Below are 8,566 nucleotides of genomic sequence, written 5' to 3'. Positions count from 1 at the left end.
TCAGGTGGACAGGGTCTGATTCCCAGCTCTGTCACTTACCAGCAATGTAGTCTTGGTCCGTTCACATCCTCTTCCTAAGGCTGTTTCTTCAGCTTCAAGATGGGGTGATGAGCACTTACTTTTGAGGGTTATTGTGATTATTAAGCAGGCAACACTTGCATGGGCCCTGGGCCATGTTTGATAGTCACCAAGCACCGAGGCCATGAGAGGTGAGGAGTTCAGGCTCTGGAGCCAGATTGCCTGGGTTTAAATCGCAGCTCTGTGACCCACTGAGGACGAGTCTTAACCTTCTACATGCCTCAGTTTCCTCATCTGTAAAATAGGTGTAATAGTACTTACCTGCCTCATGGCTTGTTGAGAGGATGACTATGTACAGTACTTACAAACAGCAGGTAGTTGGGCTGCACCCCTCAGGCCTACACGCCTTGTAGTTGTCCAGCTTCGAAACTGAAGAAGGAGCCTGGAGACAGAGGCGTCAGTGGTTTATTTGACAGGGGATCATACACAAAGGGTCCTGGAACCACACCTTGCCAAACAGATGCTTGCAGGACATTGCAACAGTCTTTACTCCCCAAGGGAGAAGGCGACCGTTTGCAGGAGGGAATTGGCATCAGGTGGGCTCATCAGTTACCAGGGACTAATTAAGCCCTCTAATTAAGAGGATTGGATAGTCACGTGAGTGAAGCAGGGCCCAGATATACAGCAGCAGATATACAGAGAAAGACTAGCCACCGTGAGTGGCCTAACCACACAAGGTAACCATGTCACGAGTGCTTAATAAATAGTAACACATTCAAGGAAACCCACACCCCAGCAACAGCAGCTGGTCAGAGGTGCACATGCTGAGTAAACAAGTGAGAGGGGCCCAGACCTGCCCCTCAGCTCTGCCGGCTCATCTCTACCACAGGCTATGCACACACTTGCTCCCAGGCTTGGGAGCTCCTAGAAGGCAAAGCCCTACCTGTTGGTCTCTTCTCTGTGGATGTTAATCTGAATCCAATCTGCCTCCTCAAGGCCCAGATAGGAAGGAGACACAGGCCCAGAGAGGTGGCATCTCCGGCCTGAGTTCATACAGAAGTCACTAAAGGGGCCAGAGCTGGATCCTTGGGTCACCTGGGTCCCTGGACCATGCTCTGTCCTGCCATCTCCCCCTGTAAGTAACATATCAATGTCTTACCCACAGACTGCTATCTGCAGTGCTAGGCCACCTTGAGGACAATTTCTGAAATACCTCAAACATTGAAACAAGGTGTTTTTCTTTCCTCAGGTCAGGGCTCTGGCCCTGTGGCTCTATTATCCGTTAATCAGTGGTGATACCCGGGGCCAGCTCTTCCCTCACCCCAGGACAGGCAAGGACACTGGGCAAGTCTGTCCACCAGAGGCAGGAGGGGCTGTGACATGTCAATGGGCCCCTCCTCCAAGGCAAAGTACCCAGCTGGTGCTCAGTAAGGGTTACTGGATGGTGGCTAGGGAGCCAGGGGATGGAGCCAACTGAGGGCGCATGAGATGAAGTAATTGGGAGAGGGTGGATCAGAATTGGAGAGGGATCAGGGCTTACCTGACCTGAGTTCATGGATTGTTGTTTAGTCTCTCAGTCGTGTCTGACTCTTTTGTGACCCCGTGGACCATAGCTCACCAGGCTCCCCTGTCCATGGGATTTCCAGGCAAGAACATTGGGGTGGGATGCCATTTCCTTCTCCAGGGAATCTTCCCCACCCAGGATCGAACCCATGTCTCCTGCACTGGCAGGTGGATTCTTTACACTGAGCCACCAGGGAAGCCCCTCAGGACCATGGAGGTGGTGAATTCACTCCTCAGAGTCAAGTTTCCCTGCACCCCTGTTTGTCCTCTTCACCTAGTGTACTAACTTCAGCTGTTAAACCCTCCTCCATCCTTCAGGGTTCAGGAGGTACCCTCCCCCAGGAAGACATTCTGGCAAGCAGAGCCTTCACTGACTGAGCTCATTCTGCACTGCTCTCTTTCTCTCAGGCTTCAAGGGTAAAACAAACTAACAGGCAGCTAAGATTCGTGGAGCCCTTAGTTAGTTCCAACAGCCTGGGAGATACCCGGGAGAGGTATCAGGGCCTGAGGGTACTGAGGGTATTGAGGGTCTGGGGGTCAGGGCCATAGCTCCAGCAGGGGGATGGAAATTTGGGACATGCAAAAATTCAAAATGACAGTAAGAAAGGAAGTTTTTGTAGAACTTTTATAAATTCACTTTTGCATTTGAATCTTGAATACATTTGGAACATTTTGTATTTACAGTTTGAGGGGGGTTCTCCTCCTTTGTTTTTTCAAAGGATTAGCCAGTTATTCAAGTACTATTTTTAAATGAGTATTTTTATTTAGTTTTGGAATAGAGAATACTGGGTTGACCAAAAATTTCATTTGGGTTTTTCCATAACATCTTACAGAAAAACCCAAACAAACATTTTGGCCAACCCAATAAATGCAAGATACAAATCCCCAAAGGTACACAAAGGTATAACGTGAAAACTGCCTATTCCTACCCTGTCCCCCACCACTCAGATCGTCTCCACAGAGGCAGTCACATCTTTCCAGAGATGTTTAACACATCAGTAACATGCATACAGCTTTCAGATAAATGGTAGCAAACACCCTCTGCCTCACCCCGTTTTTTTCCACTGAACAGCGTATCCTAGAGATTGTTGTGAATCTGGACTCATAGAGGCGCTTCATTCTTTTTATGGATGTGGACTATTTCACTGTAGGAGTGAACCTCAATGAACAGTCCTCTCCTAATGGACATTTAGGATGCTTCCCATCTTTGCTGTTACAGTGCCACCAAAAAGAGCCTTTCACAAATGCCAATTTGCTGATGGGTAATTACATCTGTAAGAAAAATTCCTAGAAGCAGAAGTACTGGGTCAAAAAATATGTGCGCTGTAAATTCTGATAGATACTGATAAAAGACTTTTCAGAGAAGTTGTTCAATTTACGCTCCCATCAGTAACATAGGAAAGCACCTATTTCTTCAGCGTTATTTTTAATGGTATCTTATTGTAATTTTAATTGAGTGACTTCACTTTGACTTTTCACTTTCACGCATTGGAGAAGGAAATGGCAACCCACTCCAGTGTTCTTGCCTGGAGAATCCCAGGGACGGGGGAGCCTGGTGGGCTGCCATCTATGGGGTCGCACAGAGTCGGACACGACTGAAGCGACTTAGCAGCAGCAGCAGCAGCAGCAAGCACTTTTCATACATTTAAGAACCATTTCCTTTTCCATAAACTATCTATGGATATTTTTTGCCTACTCAGGTGAGCTGGGCATCTTTGCCTTACTGATTTGTAAGTACTATTTGTACATTAGGAAATCAGCCATTTGTCTATAATGAGTTGCAAATATGGTCTTTCCCCCAGTTTTTTTTTTTTTTGTCATGTGATTTTGTTAATTATTTTTAATGAAGACATTTTTATTCTTGTGGCTTCTAGGTTTTGTCACACACTGTGTATCACAGTGTATCTATTGCTGCATAATAAATTATCTAAAAACGTAGTGGCTGAAAGCAACAACAATCATTCCCTTATTATCTCTGATGGTTTTGGAGGTTGGCTAGGCTCAGTAAGAGAGGCTCGTTCAGGTTGCTTTTTCCTGAGAAGTTGGGTGGTGGCTGGGCTGCAGGCAGCTGAAGGTTTCCTCACTCAAGTGCCTGGCTGTCGCGGCTGGCCATCAGTTGGGCCCTCTGCAGGGCCCCCGGCCTGTGGCCTGCCCGTTCTCACAGCCTGGAGCCTGGGCCATTCCAAGAGACAGAAGAGGGAGCTTTCAGGCACTTGAGGCCCGAGCCTGGAAATGGCACTGCCTCACTTCTGCCATATTCTCTGGGCCACACAGTCGCTGAGCCCAGAATCAGGAGGTGACAAAGACCCCACCTCTTGATGGGAAGAGTATGGAAGAGTTGGGGGGCTATGTTTTAAAGTTGCCTTTTCACAAAAAAATCTTTTTCACATGGAGTTTTATATATATTTATATATACACACACACACATGTATATGTGTGTGTATAATGCTTTCTAGGCTTGGTACCTTTGCAGTTTAATTTTTTACTGAAATTTTGATCCACTTTTTTTTCAGATAGCTAGCAAATTGTTCAACACCTTTATGAAATAAATCATCTTTTTCTATCATATACTAAATGTAGGTCTTCTAGGGTCTATTTCTGAATTGGATCTCCTGCTCTGTGGAACTTTCTATCTAGTCGTATGTGACTGGCCACCTGTGAGATGGTCAGGGGTGTTGTTGCTGGAAATCACTAGGTTTGTGGTCACGTTATGCAGCCTTGTACCCAAGGCTGGGTGAGGACACCCCTGAGGGCCTAGAAGCAGAGAGTAGACCTGTGTGTGAGGCTCTGTGAGAACAAGGCTGGCTCACAAGATCTGCCTTGGCAGTGTACTGTCCAGGTGGCATCAGGCAAAGCGCTTCTGTCTGACCTTTGGTTTCCAAACCACAGAATGGGGACAGCCATTCCCTGTCATGGTGGTTGGTGTGTGCTGAACCCAGGGCCAGGGCCTCGGAGGTGCGCGGGAAATGCTGATAAATTGGACCAAAGTTCATACTCACTCTTTGGCCAGCGGAAGAAAATGAGCCCCAGCCATGCCCATGTCCACTGTCTGCCTCCCTGTCCTCAGGGGCTTCACTCCCCACAGCTGTGGCACGCGCCCCCTGCAGGCCCTTCCCCTGCTCCCAGCCCTGGACCCCTCCTACCCTTGGTCAGGGGATGCAGAGAGCCCAGGGGTCTTGGATCAGGTCAGCCTGGCTGAGGGGTCTACTTGGCTCTTGGGCCTCTGTTCTGCGCTGCCCAGTTTCTGAGGCTGGTCCCTATTCCTGCCTTCTGGAACCTGGAACTTTAAGAGCCTGAGCCAACCCAGTGACCCTCCTGAGCCCTGCCCAGCTGACCTGGGGGCATGTCTCCCTCCCTCCTCCACTGTTCCCCCCAGCCATGGTTAGAGTCCAGCCTTGGTCCTCTGGGCTGGAGTCCCATTGTAGCACCCCAGGGCTGACCTTGTAACCTAGCCCTCCCCACACCCACTCAGGCATAGAGCAACACAGCCCGGCATTATTTCAGAGACACCTGAATACCAAACAGCGCGGGGACAGCTGCAGGCTGGGAGGCAGGGAGAGTGGCTGCCTCAGAGGCCACAGTGAGGGTCTGCAAAAGGCACCATATAGAAAAGTGCCCACCGGTACTGGGGTCAGCACAGGTGTCCATGGGTGCTGATCAGATCTCTGATTCAGAATTAATGCCACTCAGCTGTTCATTCAACAAACAACTAGTAATAATATTATTCCAACATGCTATGAGAGCTAACATTTACTGAGTGCCAGCTGTGTGTCCATGGCTGTCCTTTACATGTATTATCTCATTTAATTTTCACAGCAACCCTCTGTGGTGGGTGCTGTTATTATTCACATTTTGCAGATGAGGAAACAGTTTCAGAAATGTTAAGAAACTTGCCCAAGCATTCACAACTAATAAATGGATGAGATGATGTTTAAATCTAAGTATATATGACTGTGGGTTGTGCTCTTATTCCCTCTGTTCCCCAACCAGAAGCTGAGAAGAGATAGAGAAATGGTGTTCCTAATTTTGAGAAAGGTTCAAGGTGCTGAAGGAGGCAGAGAAACTAACTTGGGAGAAACCAGAAAATTTTTTTAGGAGCAGACTTTGAGCGGGGCCCTGAATCACGGGGAGAATTTGGAGAGGCAGCTGGGGACAGAGGGAGGCACTGCGGTCATTGGCTGGCTCTAGCAGGAGCAAAGGTCCTGATGTGGGAGGTACGGTCCCAAAGGGGAGCTGCAAGCTGCTCTGGGCAGCTGGTCCGAGTAGGGAGGGGCTGCGGCAGGCTGAGCTTTGCCCTCAAGCACGAGGACAGTGGGAATCATGGATGCAGCAGAGTCGGGGAGAGCTGCTTCTTTACTCAGAGTCCAGACCTTGACCACTGTTCTCTCTGCTGTGTCCTCTCGGTACCCACACCCTTGCAAGACCCCTAAACTCCTACTGGAGACACAGAAGGCAAGTACTTGGTGACTTAAGATAAGTCTCAACTGCTGGCCCGTCCCAAAGCCTCAGAGCACCCCACAGGGTCAGGACCACTCACTCTGTGGGTGGGTTATGGCCGGAAAGTCTCCTTCCAGCTCCCTGCACTGACCCCTGAAGCCCTCTCCTTTTCTCAGGAGCCCAGGGTTCCCTCCCTTCTCAACAAAAGGCTCATATCAGTCATGCACACTCTACTAAAAAGAACCCAGTTTCCATGAGTACCCACATCTCATTCTGGGCTCCAAACCAGCTTCATCTGAAATGGAAATTTCATTGAAATGTCTTTATTATATCATAAATCAGTCATGAACCTTTTCTAGTGAGGTTATCACTCCAAATCCAGAAAAGACAAAGGCAATTCAACTGCCCAAACCAGAGGCTGTGCAAACAAGATCTTATGTGGAATATGGAAATATAAACTGGGCTCCTATGAGCTCTGACAAGATACTGCCCCTCGCTGGGCCCTGATTCTTTAAAGAGAACTAGAGCAGAGATCAGCAAAATTTTTCTGCAAAGGGCCCAATTTTAAATATTTTAGACTCTGTGGGCCATACATTACTGTTGCATTACTCAGCTGTGGCCATCATAGCCTGAAAGCCACCACAGACAACACGTCAACAATTGGGCATGGCGTGTGCTAATACAACTTTACGTATTAACATTGAAATTTGAAGTACTGTACATATAATTTTCTTGTGTCATAAAATTCCTAGATTTCATTTTTTTAAGCAAGACTCATTCTTGCCTGGGCATCGTACAAAAACAGGTGGCCAGATCTGGCCCCTGGCTGCAGGTCACCCCCTGACCTCTGGCTGGAGCAGAGCTTCTCACTGCAATGTGCACATGAATTACCTGGGGGTCTTGTTGAAATGCAGATTCTGATTCAGTAGATGTAGGGTTGACCTAGGAAGCTGCATTTCCTGTAAGTTCAAGTGATGCTGCTGGTTTGAAGAGAACAAGGGGATGGGGAATGTTCCAGCTCAGCCACTCGGAGACCCTAAGTGGTGCTTTGATTACAGATCCTGCTGTTCACTGAAGAAATGCTCATTCAAAAGTCTGGACACAAGTGGGTCCCAGTGTTTTTTGTACAGCCTTCACCCCTATCCTGGCTTTTTGTTTCTTCTCTCTCACCTCCTGTCACAAGAACATAAGCGCCTTGAGAGCAAGGACTTCGTTCCTCTGTTTGCCACTGTCATCCGACAGTCTTGCACATGGCAGGTGTTCAGAAATATTTGTTGAAGAAATGAATGAATGACACAGGTGGTCCTTGTTGGCCTCCCTTCTTGCGCATCTCCGCTGCGACTTTGTCATTCTATCACCACCTAGTGGACACTTTTGTGTACTGCGGGGCAGGGGAGAACAATGCTCCACACGTGTGACTGACCCAAGTAGGAGGTACCCGAAGCCACTGCAGGCGGAGATCTGTCCCTTCTGATGCCACTGTATCTGTGTTCTTGTCTGCTAGTACAGAGCTCGGAGGAGGAGAGCCTTCCTGGAGGAGGCAGCATTTGAACTGAACAACGAAAGCAATAAGATTAAGAATGGTGGGAATGAGAGGGAGGAAAGGATTCCTGGGAGAAGGATTAGCATGAGGAGGGGCCTAGAGGTGGAAAGCTTGGGCGTGTGCCAAGGGGAAGAGAAGTACAAGCAGCTGAGATGGGAAGGGGAAGGTGAGCCAAATAAGACACAGGAGGAAGGGAAGAGGCCCCAGGGAAAGGAAACTTCCACTTCGTGTTTGATCCATGCCAGGCATTTCATATACATGAGATCATTTCATCTCTGCAGAGTCCATTGAGGCAGATTTTAGCACCCCCACTTTACATACGAGGAAACTGAGGCCTAGATGGGTGAAGTGACTTGTCCAAGGTCACACACCTGATAAAGGGCAGAAATGAATTGAGATCATCTGATCCTTTCCTCCCTGAGGGGAGTGCCTACCCCTGATTTGTGCTTGAAGTGGGTGTATGGTGATGGGGCATATGCAGGAAGCTAGGAGCTGGGGTTCCAGTCATCCAGAGGCCTGGGCAGTTAGCTCCTTTACATCATCTCAAGGCCTGACAGCTCCATAACCTGGGAGCCTCCCTCTGCTCACGCTCATGGTCCTAGAGCCCTGGTCTGGGGGCACGATGCCTGGGTTCTAGTCTGGGCTCCCTTTACCTCTCTGGGCCAGAGGGTACAATGGCTCTAATGACTGGTGAAAGGATCTCAGAGATCTCTTACTTGCCCATTATACAGATATGGAAAATGAGGCCAAGAGACGGACAAGAAGTCCCCTGATGATACACACCAAGCTAGGCTTAGTGTAGCTTCCATCTTGGCCTCTGCGTGGATTTGCATCTGATCGCTGGAAGCTGATATGGCCATATGGGCCTGAGCCCTGGGCAGAGAGGAAGCAAAGGACCCATTTCAACCCTCTTGACCAGCCCAAGCCCTTGGATAATGTGTTTGAGTTTCAGCTCCCAGTGAGGTGTGTCTAGGGGATGAGGTGAGTGTGTGGAGCTACAGGCTG

Source organism: Bubalus bubalis, chromosome 3, assembly GCF_019923935.1.
Source record: "Bubalus bubalis isolate 160015118507 breed Murrah chromosome 3, NDDB_SH_1, whole genome shotgun sequence".
NCBI lineage: Eukaryota > Metazoa > Chordata > Mammalia > Artiodactyla > Bovidae > Bubalus > Bubalus bubalis.
Note: the sequence above shows the minus strand (reverse complement) of the source record.